Source organism: Neovison vison, chromosome 6 (assembly GCF_020171115.1).
Source record: "Neovison vison isolate M4711 chromosome 6, ASM_NN_V1, whole genome shotgun sequence".
Lineage (NCBI taxonomy): Eukaryota > Metazoa > Chordata > Mammalia > Carnivora > Mustelidae > Neogale > Neogale vison.
This window is the reverse complement of record NC_058096.1, coordinates 98597072-98613794: the sequence shown is the minus strand read 5'-3', so window position 1 is coordinate 98613794 and position 16723 is coordinate 98597072. Positions and strand designations below refer to the sequence as shown.

The window sequence follows — 16723 nt, the reverse complement described above, 5'->3', positions numbered from 1 at the left end:
AGAAACACACACACAAAATGAAAACATTCATAAAATCAAAATCCAGTTATTTGAAAATATAAGTTGATAAACCTTTACTTAGGTTCGTCAAGAAAAAGAAGGAGAGGACTAAAAATCAGAAATGGAGAAGAAATCACAATCAAAAGAGCAGAAATGTAAAGGACTGTTAGAGTATTGTAAAAAAATTATGACAGGAGGAGAAGGAGAAGGAGGAGGAGGAGGAAGAATAAGGAGAAGAAGAAGAAGAAGAAGAAGAAGAAGTAGTAGTAGTAGTAGTAGTAGTGGTGGTGGTGGTGGTGGTAGGAGAACTTCCAGATTCATTCTGAGGTTCATTACCTGATTCATTACCAGATTCATTACCTGACATCAAAAGCAAAGGCATCACAAAAGAAAACTACAGTCCAGTATTTCTGATAAAAGTAGATGTAGGGGCACCTGGATGGCTCAGTGGGTTAAAGCCTCTGCCTTCGCCTTGGGTCGTGATCCCGGGATCCTGTTATTGAGCCCCGCATGTGACTCCCTGCTAAGCAGGGAGTTTGCTTCCCCCCACCCCGCCACTCGCCTGTCTGCCTGCTTGTGATCTTTCTCTCTGTCAAATAAAAAAAAAAAAAAAAATTAAAAAAAGTATATGTAAAAATCCTTCACAAAATATTAGCAAATTAAATTATATAATACATTAAAAGAATTATTCACCATGATCAAGTGGGATTTATTCCATAATGCAAAGTTAATTCAATATTATCAAATCAATGTGATAATCACATTAACAGGAAAAAAATAAAAACCATATGATCATCTAAATAGATGCAGAAAAATCATTTGACAAAATACAGCATCTGCTCATGACAAAACTCTCACCAAATTGGGTTTAAAAGGAATATAAATCGGGGAGAGAGGAAGTCGATTAGTTAGCTTTAGTATAAAGCCATAAAAAGGCCATATACAAAAAACCCACAGAAAACATCAAACTCAATGGTGAAAAACTGAAAGCCTTTATTCTAAGATCAGGAACAAGGCAAGGATGTCTACTGTCAACACTTTCAATTAACATAGTACTGGAAGTCCTAGCTACAGCAGTCAGAGAAGTTATAAAAGACACTCAAATCAGTAAGGAAAAAGTATAATTGTCACTGTTTCCAGATGATTTACAACTATAGGAAACCCTAAAGACTCTGCCAAAAAAGTTATTAGAACTTATAAATAAATGCAGTAAAGTTGCAGGATAAAAAATATATAGAAATCTGCTGCTTTTATACACTAATAACAATGCAGCAGAAAAAGAAATTAAGAAAACAGTCCCAATTTCATTGTATTTTCAATGAAAATATTATTATTTTATTTATTATTTTATAAAATCCCTAAGAATAAATCTAAGCAAGCTGGTGAAGGATCTATACTCTGAAAACTATAAGAAATTGAAAGAAATGGAAGATGACATGAATGGAAAGATATACCATGCTCATGGATTAGAAGAATATCATTAAAATTTCCATTCTACTTAAAGCAATTTACCAATGCAATCACTATCAAAATACCAACAGCATTTTCTACAGAACTAGAAAAAATACAAAATTTGTATGAAGACATAAAAGATTTGAAATAGCCAAAAATCTTAATAAGAACAAAGCTGGAGATATCAAAATCCCAGATTCAAGACACACTACAAAGCTATAGTGTCAAAAGAGTATGGCACTAGCAGCACAAAAATAGACATCAGCATAAAAACAGATAAACAGAATAGGATTGAGAACCAAAAAATAAACTCACCTACATGCAGTCAATTAATCTATGACTAAGGAGGCAAGAATATACAACGGGGAAAAGCACTGTTTTCAATAAATTGTGCTGTGAAAACTGGATGGCTTCATACAAAAGAATGAAACTGGACCACTTTCTCACACTATACACAAAAATAAGCCCCAAATGATTAAAGTCTTAAATGTGAGACCTGAAACATAAAACTCTATAAGAGACAGAAATTTCTTTGACATCAGACATGACAATATATTTATGTATATGACCCTTCAGGTAAGGGAAACAAAGGCAAAATTAAACTAGTGGGATTACTCCCCCCAAAAAGCTTCTGTGCAGCAAAGGAAAACTGAAACAAAACAAAAAAGCAACCTCCTGAAAGTGAAAAGAGATCTGTAAATTATCCAATAAGGGGTTAGTGTCCTAAATATATAATGAATTCATACAACTCAACACTAAAAAACAATCTGATTAAAAAATGAACCGAGGCACCATTAGCCATTTTTCTAAAGGTGATATACAGAGGACCAATAGATATATGAAATGATGCTCAACATTACTCATCATCAGGGAAATCCTGACAGATCACCTCACACTAGTTAGAATGCTTAGTGTCAAAAAAATAAAAAATGGGGGCACCTAGGTAGCTCAGTCAGTTAAGTTTCTGACTGTTGGTTTTGGCTCAGGTCATGATCTCAGGGTCATGAGATTGAGTCCTGCATCAGGCTCTCCACTCAACTACAGAATCTGCTTTAGATTCTTTCTCCTTCTTCCTCTCCCTCTTCCCCTCCCTGCTCCTACATGCTCTCTCTCTCTCAAATACATTAATAAAATCTTAAAAAAAAAAAAAAGGTAAGAAATGGCAAGTATTGGTGAGGATATGAAGAAAAGAGATTTCCTGGGCACTGTTGGTAGGAATGTAAATTGGTAGAACCACTGTGGAAAATAGTATGTAGGTTCCTCAAAAAATTAAAATTCAAAATTCCATATGGCCCAGTAATTCTTTTACTAAGCATTTACCCCCAAGAAAACAAAAGCACTAATTTGAAAGAATATATATACACCCTTTATTGCAACATTATTTGCAATCACAAAGACAGGGAAGCAACTCAAGCATCCATTGATAGATAAAAAGTTAAAAAAAGAGGATGTGTGTGCATCTATGAATACATATGAATAATTCTGTGTGTGTGTGTGTGTGTTGTGTATGTATGTATGTATAAACTATGGAATATTTATCATAAAAAGAATGAGATCTTGCTATTTGAAACAACATTAATGGACTCTGGATATTATGCTAAGTAAAATAAGTCAGAAAAAGATAAATAGCATATGATATCACTTATTTGTAGAATCTAAAAACATAAATGAACAAATGAAAAAAATACAGAGAATAAACTGGTGGTTGACAGAGAAGAGGTAGGTAGGGAACAGGTAAAATAGATAAGGGATAGTAAGAGGTACAAACTTCCAATTAAAAAATAACTCTTGGAGATGAAAAATACAACATAGGGAATATAGTCAGTAATACTGTAATAATGTTAAAAAGTAAGACATGGTGACTAAAGTCACTGTGATGAGCACTGAGTAATGTACTGAATTGTCAAATCGACATGTTGTATACCTGACACTAATATAATGCTAGGTATTAATTATATTTCAGTAATAAATATACATTTTTTAAACTAAAGAAATAAGAGTGGACTCAAATGTATTAGAAATGAAAGAAGAGACATTACAACTGAAACCACACAAATACAAAGAAGTGTAAGAAACTATGAACCATCATATACCAAATAATTGGACAACCTAGAAGAAATAAATATATTCTTAGAAACACACAACCTACAAAGACTGAATCATGAAGAAATAGAAAATCTAAATAGACAACTTACTAGTAAGGAGACTAAATCAGTAATCAAAAAATTGCCAATAAACAGAAGTCTGGGACCAAATGACATAACTGGTAAATTTTGTCAAATATTTAAATAATTAATATAAATACTTTTCAAACTCTATTTAAAAAATAGAAGCAGAGGGAATGTTTCCAAACTCATTTTATGAGACAAGCATTACCCCGATACCAAAGTTAGACAAGGACTAAAAGGAAAGAAAATTACAGGCTAATATCACTGAAGAATATAGACGCAAAAGTCTTAAGCAAAATATTAGGAAACAGTATTCAACAGCATACTAAAAGGATCACACACCATGAGCAAGTGGTATTTATCCAAAAGATGAAATAATGGTTCAACATTGGGAAATCAATCAATGTGCCATACCACATTAACAAAATGAAGGATAATGATATCATATGAATAGATACAGAAGAAATGTTTGACAAAATTCAACATTCATTCATGATAAAAACTCTTAAAAAGTCGGTACAGAGGGAATATACATCAGCATAACAAAGGCCAATGGTAAGTCCACAGCTAACATCATACTCAATAGTGAAAATCTGAAACCTTTTACTTTAGTTATAGAACCAAGATAAGGATCCCACTCATGTCACTCTTATTCAGCATAGTACTAGAAGTCTTAATCCAGACCAATTAGAGAAAAGAGAAGGGGGAGGTGGGTGAGGAGGAAGGGAAGGGGAGGGGAGAAAAAAAAGGGATCTATTAGGAAAGAAAAACAACTTTGCAGATTACATTATGTATAGAAACCATAAAGACTCTACCAAAAAAACTATTAGAGTAAACAAATTCAGTAAGTTGCAAGATATAAAGTCAATATGGAAATATTAATTTGTGTTCATATACGCTAATAACAAGCTACCAGAAAGATAATAAAATATATAATAAATAATAAAATTTGAAAATAACTACTTTTCAATTGTACCAAAAATAATAAAATACTGAGGAATACATGTAACCAAGGAAGCGAAAGGGCTATACACTAGAAACTCTAAGACACTGATGAAAGAAATTAAAGAGGACACAAATTGATGGAAAGCTGTATCATGTTCATGAGTTGGAAGAATGTTGTGAGATGTCCATACTACCCAAAGCCATCTATAAATTCAACTAATTTCTATCAAAATTCCAATGGCATTTGCTTTAGAGAAATAGAAAAGCAATTCTAAATTATATAGGAAACGACTAAAGTCCTCAAATAGTAAAAGCAATCTAGAGAAGAACAAAGACGGAGTCATCATGCTTACTTATTTCAAACAATTTAACACAACTATAGTAAGTAAAACAGTATGCTATTGGCATAAAAAAGAAACATGGCTCAAAAGAAAAAAAAAAATGGAGAGCCAAGGAATAAACTGATTACATATGGCCAGTTAATTTATGACAAAGAGCCATGAATATACAATAGGGAAAGGATAATTTCTGCAATAAATGGTGTTTAAAAAAAAGTGGGCAAGCACATGCAAATAATAATAATAATAATATGAAACCTTATACCATAATTCAAAATTGGTCAAATACTTGAACATTAAACCTGAAACCATAACACTCCTAGATAAAAACATAGGGATAAGTTTCTTGACATTGGTCTTGGCAACATTTACTGGGATTTGATACCCAAAACAAAGGCAACAAAAACAAAAATAAACTACTGGCACTACATTAAACTAAAAAGCTTCTGCAAAGAAAAGGAAACCATCAACAATATAAAAAGACAACTTACCAAATGGGGGGAAATATTTGCAAATCATATCAGCATTAAGGATTTATATATAAAATACACAAAGAACTCATATAATAGAAAAAAGTTGGTTTAAAAATTGAGCAGAGGGGCAGTGGGTGGCACAGTGGGTTAAGCACCTGACTCTTGGTTTCAGCTCTGGTTGTGATCTCAGGGTGGTGAGTTGAAGCCCCAGATTGGGCTCCATACTCAGCCTGGAGTCTACTTAAGACTCTTTCCTTCTCCTCACCCAGCAAGTGAGAAAGGAAAATTGGAACTTATAGAAGACTGCTCCACTGCGGGACATCACTCCAGAGGCTAAGAAGGGGTATGGAGCCCTAGCCAGGACAGCATGGTCTCAGGACCCTCAGGGTCAGAGAAAGACCAGGGTGCCTGAGTGCAGCAGAGATCCCAGGTATTGGAGCAGGAAGGCCAGCTGTAGAGACAGAGCAGAGGGGCTCTCAGGTCGGGGTTACCTTAAACCATGATCTGAGGCATAGTCAGACCAATACTCTTTGAGCAGGGACCCCACAAGTGGCAGATCCAAGGATCTGGGCAGATACTTCCTCCACTGGCACACTGCAGGAATCTGCTGAGTTTGGAGACTCCAGATGGGCCACGTGGCAGAGATGGAAATGCTCGGTCTCAGGACGGGTGAGCACAGAGTGAGGCTGAAGATGGGGGAGTGAAGGTGCACTGAAGAGTGGGACCCTGAACTCTTGCTCCTCCAGCTAGAGATTGGGAGGTCGCCATTTTCATTCTCATCGTCCAAAGCTGTACAGAAAGCTTTCAGGGAACAAAAGCTACTGAAAGGGAAGTGAAGCAATTACTTAGCCTGGGCCCTGGCAAGGGCGGTGCAATTCCACCTCGGGTAAAGACATTTGAGAATTACTCTAAGAGGCCTCTTCCCCAGAAGATCAGCAAAAACATCCAGCCAAGAAAAAGCTTACTGATCAATGAAAACTGCAAAACACCATTGCTAAGGGAATACAGCACATAGAATTTGTAGCTTTTTTCCCATGATACTTTAGTCTTTCAAAGTTTTTTTTTAATTTTTTCTATTTTTTTCCTTTTTGATTTTTCTTCATTAGAAAATTTTCCTCATTTCTATTTTAAGCTATTTTAAGTATTTTATCTTATCAAGACCTTTATAAAAATAATTTTTAATTTTCATTTTTATAGTCCTATTCTATCCCTTCATTGTATTTAAACTTATTTTTTGTATACATATAAGATTTTCATTAAAATTTTGGGATACAGTTTCTTCTAACAGACCAAAATATACCCTAACTCTAGCATATGGCTTTGTTCTAGTCTCCAACTAGATCACCTTATCTCTCTCTTTTTTTTTCAACCAACTTATCAATTCCTTTCTTAAAATTTTTAATTTTCATCTTTACTGTCATATTATATCCCTTCATCGTGTGTATGTATGTATGTGTGTGTGCATGTATGTGTGTGTGTGATATATATATATATATATATATATATATATATATATATATATATATATCTCCATTCCTTAAAATTTTGGGAGGAAGTTTATTCAAACAGACCAAAATACACCCAAAATCAAGTGTGTGGCTCTGTTCTATTAATCAGCCTAATCATTTTTTTCCTCTTTTTTTTCCCTCCCCCTTGGTATTGGGTCTCTTCTGGTTTGATTAGTGTACATTTTTCTGGGGTTGTTACCTTTCTAGCATTTTGTTCTCTCATTCATTTATTCTTCTCTGGACAAAATGACAAGGCAGAAAAACTCACCCCCCCAAAAAAAGAACAAGAGGCAGTACCAACTACTAACGACCTAATCAATAAGGAAATTAGTAAGATTTCAGAACTAGAGTTCAGAATGATGATTACAAAGATGCTAGTTGGGCTTGGAAAAAAACATAGAAGATACTAGAGAATCCTCTTCTGGAGAAATAAAATCTCTTTCTGGAGAAATAAAAGAACTAAAATATAACCAAGTTGAAATTAAAAAGCTATCAATGCAGGGAATCATCTCTGTCTTTTGGTATCGGTTGAGTCCTGATTTGTGACCCAGTATGTGGTCTATTCTGGAGAAGGTTCCGTGTGCACTTGAGAAGAATGAGTATTCTGTTGTTTTAGGGTGGAATGTTCTGTATCTATGAGGTCCATCTGGTCCAATGTGTCGTTCAATGCTCTTGTTTCTTTATTGATTTTCTGCTTCGATGATCTGTCTAATTCTGAAGGAGGCGTGTTAAGATCTCCTATGATTAGTGTATTCATATCAATATGACTCTTTATCTTGATTAACAGTTTTCTTAAGTAATTGGCTGCTCCCATATTGGGAGCATAGATATTTACAATTGTTAGATCATCTTGGTGGATAGTCCCTTTAAGGATTATGTAGTGTCCTTCTGTATCTCTGACTACAGTCTTTAGTTTGAAGTTCAATTTATCTGATATGAGAATCGCTACCCCGGCCTTCTTTTGAGGCCCATTGACATGAAAGATGCTTCTCCATCCCTTCACTTTCAGTCTGCGTGTATCTTTAGGTTCAAAATGGGTCTCTTGTAGACAACATATGGATGGGTCCTGTCGTTTTCTCCAATCTGCAACCCTGTGCCGTTTTATGGGTGCATTTAGGCCATTCACATTGACAGTGATTATTGATAGATACGTTTTTATTGACATCGAGTTACCTTTGAAGTCTTTCTTTCTGTAGACTGTCTCTATAATTCTGTTCAATGCTACTCTTGGGACTTTTCCTCTTTTATAGAACCCCCCTTAATATTTCCTGCAGTGTCGGCTTGGTGGTTGCATAGTCTTTTAAGCCTTGCCGGTGTTGAAAACTCTTTATCTCTCCATCCATTTTGAATGTCAGTCTTGCTGGATAAAGTATTCTTGGCTGCATGTTCTTCTCATTTAGTGCCCTGAATATATCTTGCCAGCCTCTTCTGGCTTGCCAGGTCTCTGTGGACAGGTCTGACGTTATTCTGATGGGCTTCCCTCTGTAAGTAAGGAGCCTCTTTGCCCTGGCGGCTTTCAAGAGATTATACCTACAATTATAATTCCTCAATTTGACTATCAGGTGTCGTGATGTTTTTTTGGAATATATAATCTTGGGTGGAGACCGTTCAGCCTCTAGTACATGAACGCTGGTTCCATTCACGATATTGGGAAAATTTTCATGAAGGACTTGTTCCACTATGTCTTCTAGACTTCTTTCTTTCTCCTCCCCTTCAGGGATTCCAATAATTCTGACGTTGGAACGCTTCATGGCATCATTTATTTCCCTGATTCTGCTTTTGTGGTTTCTAAGCTGTTTGTTCCAGGCTTCCTCCTGATCCTTTCTCTCTATCTGTTTGTCTTCCAGATCACTAATTCTATCTTCTGTCTCAGTTACCCTAGCTTTGAGAGAGTTTAGATTAGATTGGAACTCATTGAGAGCATTGTGAACCTCCTCCCTGGTAGCTTTAAGCTCCGCCCTTACATTGTGAACATCCTGTCTGGTCGCTTTCAGTTCGGCCCTAATCAATTCTGTTTGGTCATCCATGGCTTTCTCCAACCTAGCTATTGCCTGGATAATTGTTAGCCTGAATTCTCTTTCCGACATATTGTCTATGTTGATAGCTGTTAGCTCTGAGATGATTCCCTGCATATTCTCAGATCACAATGCTTTGAAACTGGAGCTCAATCACAAGGAAAAGTTCCGAAGGAACTCAAACACCTGGAAGCTAAAAACCACCTTGCTTAAGAATGCTTGGATCAACCAGGAGATCAAAGAAGAACTGAAACAATTCATGGAAACCAATGAGAATAAAGATACTTCGGTCCAAAACCTATGGGATACAGCAAAGGCGGTCCTAAGGGGAAAATACATAGCCATCCAAGCCTCCCTCAAAAAAACTGAAAGATCTAGAACACATCAGCTGTCTCTACACCTTAAAGAACTGGAGAATCAACAACAAATCAAACCAACTCCACACATAAGAAGGGAAATCATCAAGATTAGAGCTGAGATCAATGAGGGAGAAACCAGAGATACAGTAGAACGTATCAATGAAACTAGAAGCTGGTTTTTTGAAAGAATCAATAAGATCGATAAGCCACTGGCCAAACTAATCCAAAAGAAAAGAGAGAAAGCCCAAATTCATAAAATTATGAATGAAAAGGGAGAGATCACAACTAACACCAAGGAAGTAGAAACAATCATCAGAAGTTATTATCAACAGTTATATGCCAATAAGCTTAGCAACCTAGATGAAATGGATGCATTCCTGGAAAAATATAAACTACCAACATTGAGCCAGGAAGAAATCGACAACCTGAATAGACAGATATCTAATAACGAGATTGAATCAGTGATCAAAAACCTCCCATAAAACAAGAGCCCAGGACCTGACGGATTCCCTGGGGAATTCTACCAAACCTTCAAAGAAGAAATAACACCTATTCTCCTGAAGCTGTTTCAAAAAATTGAAGCAGAAGGAAAACTTGCAGACTCTTTTTATGAAGCCAGCATTACCCTGATCCCCAAACCAGGCAAGGACCCTACCAAAAAGGAGAATTTTAGACCAATATCACTGATGAATATGGATGCTAAGATTCTCAACAAGATCCTAGCCAACAGGATCCAACAGCACATTAAAAAGATTATCCACCATGATCAGGTGGGATTCATCCCTGGGCTACAAGGATGGTTCAACATTCGCAAATCAATCAATGTGATACAACAAATTAATATGAGAAGAGAGAAGAACCACATGGTCCCCTCAATTGATGCAGGAAAAGCATTTGACAAAATCCAGCATCCGTTCCTGATTAAAAAGCTTCAAAGTATAGGGATAGAGGGAACATTCCTGAACCTCATCAAATCTATCTATGAAAGACCCACAGCAAATATCATCCTCAATGGGAAAAAGCTTGCAGCCTTCCCATTGAGATCGGGAACAAGACAAGGATGCCCACTTTCACCACTGTTGTTCAACATAGTATTAGAAGTCCTAGCAACAGCAATCAGACAACAGAGAGAAATAAAAGGTATCCAAATTGGTAATGAAGAAGTCAAACTCTCTCTCTTCGCAGATGACATGATTCTTTATATGGAAAACCCAAAAGACTCCACCCCCAAACTACTAGAACTCATACAGCAATTCAGCAACGTGGCAGGATACAAAGTCAATGTGCAGAAATCAGTGGCTTTCTTATACATTAACAATGAAAATACAGAAAGGGAAATTAGAGAATCGATTCCATTTACTATAGCACCAAGAACCATAAGATACCTGGGAATAAACCTAACCAAAGAGGTAAAGGATCTGTACTCAAGGAACTACAGAACACTCATGAAAGAAATTGAAGAAGACACAAATAGATGGAAGACCGTTCCATGCTCTTGGATCGGAAGAATAAACATTGTTAAAATGTCTATACTGCCTAGAGCAATCTATACTTTTAATGCCATTCCGATCAAAATTCCACCGGCATTCTTCAAAGAGCTGAAGCAAATAAACCTAAAATTTGTATGGAATCAGAAGAGACCCCAAATCGCTAAGGAAATGTTGAAAAACAAAAATAAAGCCGGTGGCATCACGTTACCTGATTTCAAGCTTTATTACAAAGCCGTGATCACCAAGACAGCATGGTACTGGCGTAAAAACAGACACATAGAACAGTGGAACAGAGTAGAGAGCCCAGTTATGTACCGTCTACTCTATGGTCAATTAATCTTCAACAAAACAGGAAAAAATATACAGTGGAAAAAAGACAGTCTCTTCAATAAATGGTGCTGGGAAAACTGGACAGCTATATGTAGAAGAATGAAACTCGACCATTCTCTTACACCGTACACAAAGATAAACTCAAAATGGATAAAAGACCTTAACGTGAGACAGCAATCCATCAGAATCCTAGAGGAGAGCATAGGCAGTAATCTCTTTGATATCAGCCACAGCAACTTCTTTCAAGATACGTCTCCAAAGGCAAAGGAAACAAAAGCGAAAATAAACTTTTGGGACTTCATCAAAATCAAAAGCTTCTGCACAGCAAAGGAAACAGTCAAAAAAACAAAGAGGCAACCCACGGAATGGGAGAAGATATTTGCAAATGACAGTACAGACAAAAGGTTGATATCCAGGATCTATAATGAACTCCTCAAACTCAACCCACACACAGGCAAACACATCAAATAATGGGCAGAAGATATGAACAGACACTTCTCCAATCAAGACATACAAATGGCTATCAGACACATGAAAAAATGTTCATCATCATTAGCCCTCAGGGAGATTCAAATTAAAACCACATTGAGATATCACCTTACACCAGTTAGAATGGCCAAAATTAACAAAACAGGAAACAACATGTGTTGGAGAGGATGTGGAGAAAGGGGAACCCTCTTACACTGTTGGTGGGAATGCAGCTTGGTGCAGCCTCTTTGGAGAACAGTGTGGAGATTCCTCAAGAAATTAAAAATAGAGCTTCCCTATGACTCTACAATTGCACTCCTGGGTATTTACCCCAAAGACACAGATGTAGTGAAAAGAAGGGCCATCTGTACTCCAATGTTTGTAGCAGCAATGGCCACGGTCGCCAAACTATGGAAAGAACCAAGATGCCCTTCAACGGATGAATGGATAAGAGGTGGTCCATATACACTATGGAGTATTATTCCTCCATCAGAAAGGATGAATACCCAACTTTTGTAGCAACATGGACGGGACTGGAAGAGATTATGCTGAGTGAAATAAGTCAAGCAGAGAGAGTCAATTATCATATGGTTTCACTTATTTGTGGAGCATAACAAATAGCATGGAGGACAACAGGCATTAGAGAGGAGAAGGGAATTTGGGTAAATTGGAAGGGGAGGTGAACCATGAGAGACTATGGACTCTGAAAAACAATCTGAGGGGTTTGAAGTGGCGGGGGTGGGGGAGGTTGGGGTACCAGGTGGTGGGTATTATAGAAAAATAAACATTATTTGCTTAAAAAAAAAAGCTATCAATGACATGAAATAAAAAATGGAGGCTCTTACTGCTAGGATAAATGAGGCAGAAGAGAGAATTAGTGACATAGAAGACCAAATGATGGAGAATAAAGATGATGAGAAAAAGAGATAAACAACTATCAGATCATGATGGGAGAATTTGAGAGATAAGTAATACCATAGGACGAAACAATATTAGAAGAATTGGGATTCCAGAAGAAGAAGAGAGAGAGGGGCAGAAGGTATATTGGAAAAAAGTTATAGCAGAGAACTTCCCTAATTTAGAGAAGGAAATGAGCATCAAAATCCTGGAGGCACAAAGAACACCCCTCAAAATCAATAAAAATAGGCCAACAACCCATCATCTAATAGTAAAACCTACAAGTCTCAGAGACAAAGAGAAAATCCTGAAAGCAGCTTGGGACAAAAGTTCTCTAACTTACAAAGGTAGAAATATTAGATTGGTAGCAGACCTATCCACAGAGATCCGGAAGGCCAGATCGGACTTGCATGATACTTTCAGAGCACTAAATGAGAAAAATATGCAGACAAAAATACTATATCCAGTAGGTTGTCATTGAAAGTAGGAGAAATAAAAAGCTTCCAGGACAAACAGAAACTAAAAAAATTTGCAAACACTAAACCAGCCCTACAGCAAATATTAAAAGGGGTCTGTTAAGCAAAGAGAAAGCCTGAAAGTAACGGAGACAATACACAGTAAAAGTCACCTAACAGGCAATAATGGCACTAAATTCATTTATTTCAATAGTTACCCTGAATGTAAATGGGCTAAATGCCACAATCAAAAGACAAAGGGTATCAGAATGGAAAAAAAAAAGAACATGACACATTGATATGCTGTCTGCAAGAAACTCATTCTAGACTCAAAGACACCTCCAGATTTAAAGTGAGGGGGTGGAAAACAACTTGCCATGCTAATGGACCTCAAAAGAGGTCACAATCTTTATATCAGACAAATTAGATTTTAAGCGAAAGACTATAATAAGAGATGAGGAAGGACACTATATGATGCTTAAAGGGTCTGTCCAACAGGAAGATCTAACAATTTTAAATATCTATGCCCCAAACATGGGAGCAGCCAACTACAGAAACCAATTAACAACAAAATCAAAGAAACACATCGACATTAATACAATAGTAGGGGACTTTAACATCCCCCTCACTGAAATGCACAGTTCATGTAAGCAAAAGATCAACAAGGAAATAAAGGCTTTAAACGACACACTGGACCAGAAGGACATCACAGATATAGTCAGAACATTCCATCCAGAGCATCAGAATATACATTCTTCTCTAGTTCACATGGAATATTCTCCAGAATAGATCACAACCTGGGTCACAAATCAGGTCTCAACTGATACCACAAGACTAGGATCATTCCCTGCATATTTTCAGACCACAATGCTTTGAAACTATAATTCAACAAGAGGAAAGTCGGAAAGAACCCAAATATATGGAGGCGAAAGAGCATCCTACTAAAGAATGAATGGGTCAATGAGGACATTAAGGAAGAATTGGAAAAATTCAGGGAAACAAATGAAAATGAAAACACAACTGTTCAAAATCTGTGGGACACAGCAAAGGCAGTCCTGAGAGAAAAATATATAGTGATACAAGTCTTTCTCAAGAAACAAGGTAGGTCTCAAATACACAACCTAACCGTACACCTAAAGGAGCTGGAGAAAGAACAGCAAAGAAAGCCTAAACCCAGCAGGAGAAGAGAAATCATAAAGATCAGAGCAGGAATCAATGAAATAGAAACCAAACCAAACCAAAACAAAACAAAACAAAAAAACAGTAGAACAAATCAGCAAAACTAGGAGCTGGTTCTTTGAAAGAATTAATAAGATTGATAAACCCCGGCCAGACTTACCAAAAAGAAAAGAGAAAGGACCCAAATAAAAACATGAACGAAAGAGGAGAGATCACAACCAACACCAAGGAAATACAAACAATTATAAGAACATATTATAAGCAACTATATGCCAGCAAATTTGACAATCTGGAAGAAATGGATGCATTCCTTAGAGACATATAAACTACCAAAACTGTACCAGGAAGAAACAGAAAACCTGAACAGACCCATAACCAGTAAGGTGATTGAAGCAGTCATCAAAAATCTCCCAACAAACAAGAGCGCAGGGCCAGATGGCTTCCCAGGGGAATGCTACCAAACATTTAAAGAAGAATTAATACCTATTCTCCTGAAGCTGTTCCAAAAACTAGAAATAGAAGGAAAACTTCCAAACTCATTTTATGAGGCCAGCATCACCCTGATCCCAAAACCAGACAAATATCCCATCAAAAAGGAGAATCATAGACCAATATCCTTGATGAACCCAAATGTGAAAATTCTCACCAAAATATTAGCCAGTAGGATCCAACAGTACACTAAAAAGGATTATTCACCACGACCAAGTGGGATTTATTCCTGGGCTACAAGGGTGGTTCAACATCTGCAAGTCAATCAGTTGATAGGATACATTAATAAAAGAAAGAACAAGAACCATATGATACTCTCAATAGATGCTGAAAAAGCATTGGACAAAGTATAGCACCCCTTCTTGATCAAAATTCTTCGAAGTCTAGGGACAGAGGGTACATACCTCAATATCATACAAGTCATCTATGATAAACCAACAGAGAATATCATTCTCAATGGGGAAAAACTGAGAGCTTTTCCGCTAAGGTCAGGAACACAGCAGGGATGTCTCCTATCACTACTGCTATTCAACATAGTACTAGAAGTCTTAGCCTCAGCAATCAGACAACAAAAAGAAACAAAAGGCATCTGCACTGGCAAATAAGAAGCCAAACTCTCACTCTTTGAAGATGGTATGGTACTTTATGTGGATAACCCAAAAGACTCCACTTGAAAACTACTAGAACTCATACAGGAATTCAGTAAAGTGTCAGGATATAAAATAAATGTATAGACATCAGTTGCATTTCTACACACCAACAGCAAGACAGAAGAAAGAGAAATTAAGGAGTTGATCCTATTTACAACTTTACCCAAAGCCATAAGATACCTAGAAATAAATCTAACCAAAGATGTAAAGAATCTGTACTCAGAAAATTATAGAGTACTCAAGAAGGAAATTGGAGAAGACACAAAGAAAGGGAAAAACGTTTCATGCTCATGAATTGGAAGAACAAATATTGTGAAAATACGATGCTACCTAGAACAATCTACACATTTAAAGCAATCCCTATCGAAACAATATCAATTTTTTTTCCCAGAACTGGAACAAAGAATCCTAAAATTTACATGGAACCAGAAAAGACCCCAAATAGTTAAGAGTAATGTTGATAAAGAAAAACAAAGTTGACAGCATCACAATTCCAAATTTCAAGCTCTATTACAAAGCTGTAGTCAAGACAAAATGGTACTGGCAGAAAAACAGACACATAGCTCAATGGAACAGAAAAGAGAGACCAGAAATGGACCCTCAACTCTATAGTCAACTAATCTTTGACAAAGCAAGAAAGAAAGTCCAATGGAAAAAAGACAGTCTCTTCAACAAATGGTATTGGGAAAATTGGACAGCCATATGCAGAGGAATGAAAAGACCTTTATCTTACACCACACACAAAAATAGACTCAGAATGGATGAAAGACCTCAGTATGAGAATCCATCAAAATTCTTGAGGAGAACACAGGCAGCAACCTCTTCAATCTCAGCCACAGCTACTTCTTCCTAGAAACACTGCCAGGGGAGTAAAGGCAAAAATGAACTATTGGGACTTCATCAAGATCAAAAGCTTTTGCACAGCAGAGGAAACAGTCAACAAAACCAAAAGATGACAGAATGGGAGAAGATATTCGCAAATGACATATTAGATAAAGGCCAGTATCCAAAATCAATAAAAAACATATCAGACTCAACACCCAAAGAACAAATGATCCAATCAAGAAATGGGCAGAGGACATGAACAGACATTTCTTCAGAGACGACATCCAGATGGCCAATAGACACATGAAAAAGTGCTCCACATCAGTTGGCATCAGGGAAATACAAATCAAAACCACAGTGAGACACCAACTCACACCAGTCAGAATGGCTAAAATTAACCAGTCAGGAAAAGATAGGTGTTGTCGAGGATGCGGAAAAAGGAGAACCCTCCTACATTTAGTGGTAATGCAAGCTGGTGTAGCTGCTCTGGAAAACAGTATGGAGTTTCCTCAAAAAAGATGAAAATAGAACTATCTCACAACCCAGCAACTGTGCTACTGGGTATTTACCCTAAAGACACAAATGTCACGATCTGATGGGTCACATGCACCTGAATGCTTACAGCAGCAATGTCCAGAATAGCCAAGCTATGGAAAGAGCCTAGATGTCCATCAACAAATGA

The 16723-nt window shown here is 36.8% G+C and overlaps 1 protein-coding gene across 2 annotated transcripts in view; it reads right to left on the bottom strand.

The window, feature by feature from the left end:
* Window positions 1-16723, bottom strand: part of NAALADL2 (N-acetylated alpha-linked acidic dipeptidase like 2) — a 1286203-nt gene that overhangs the window by 999939 nt on the left and 269541 nt on the right. The gene's annotated exons all lie outside the window — the stretch shown is intronic.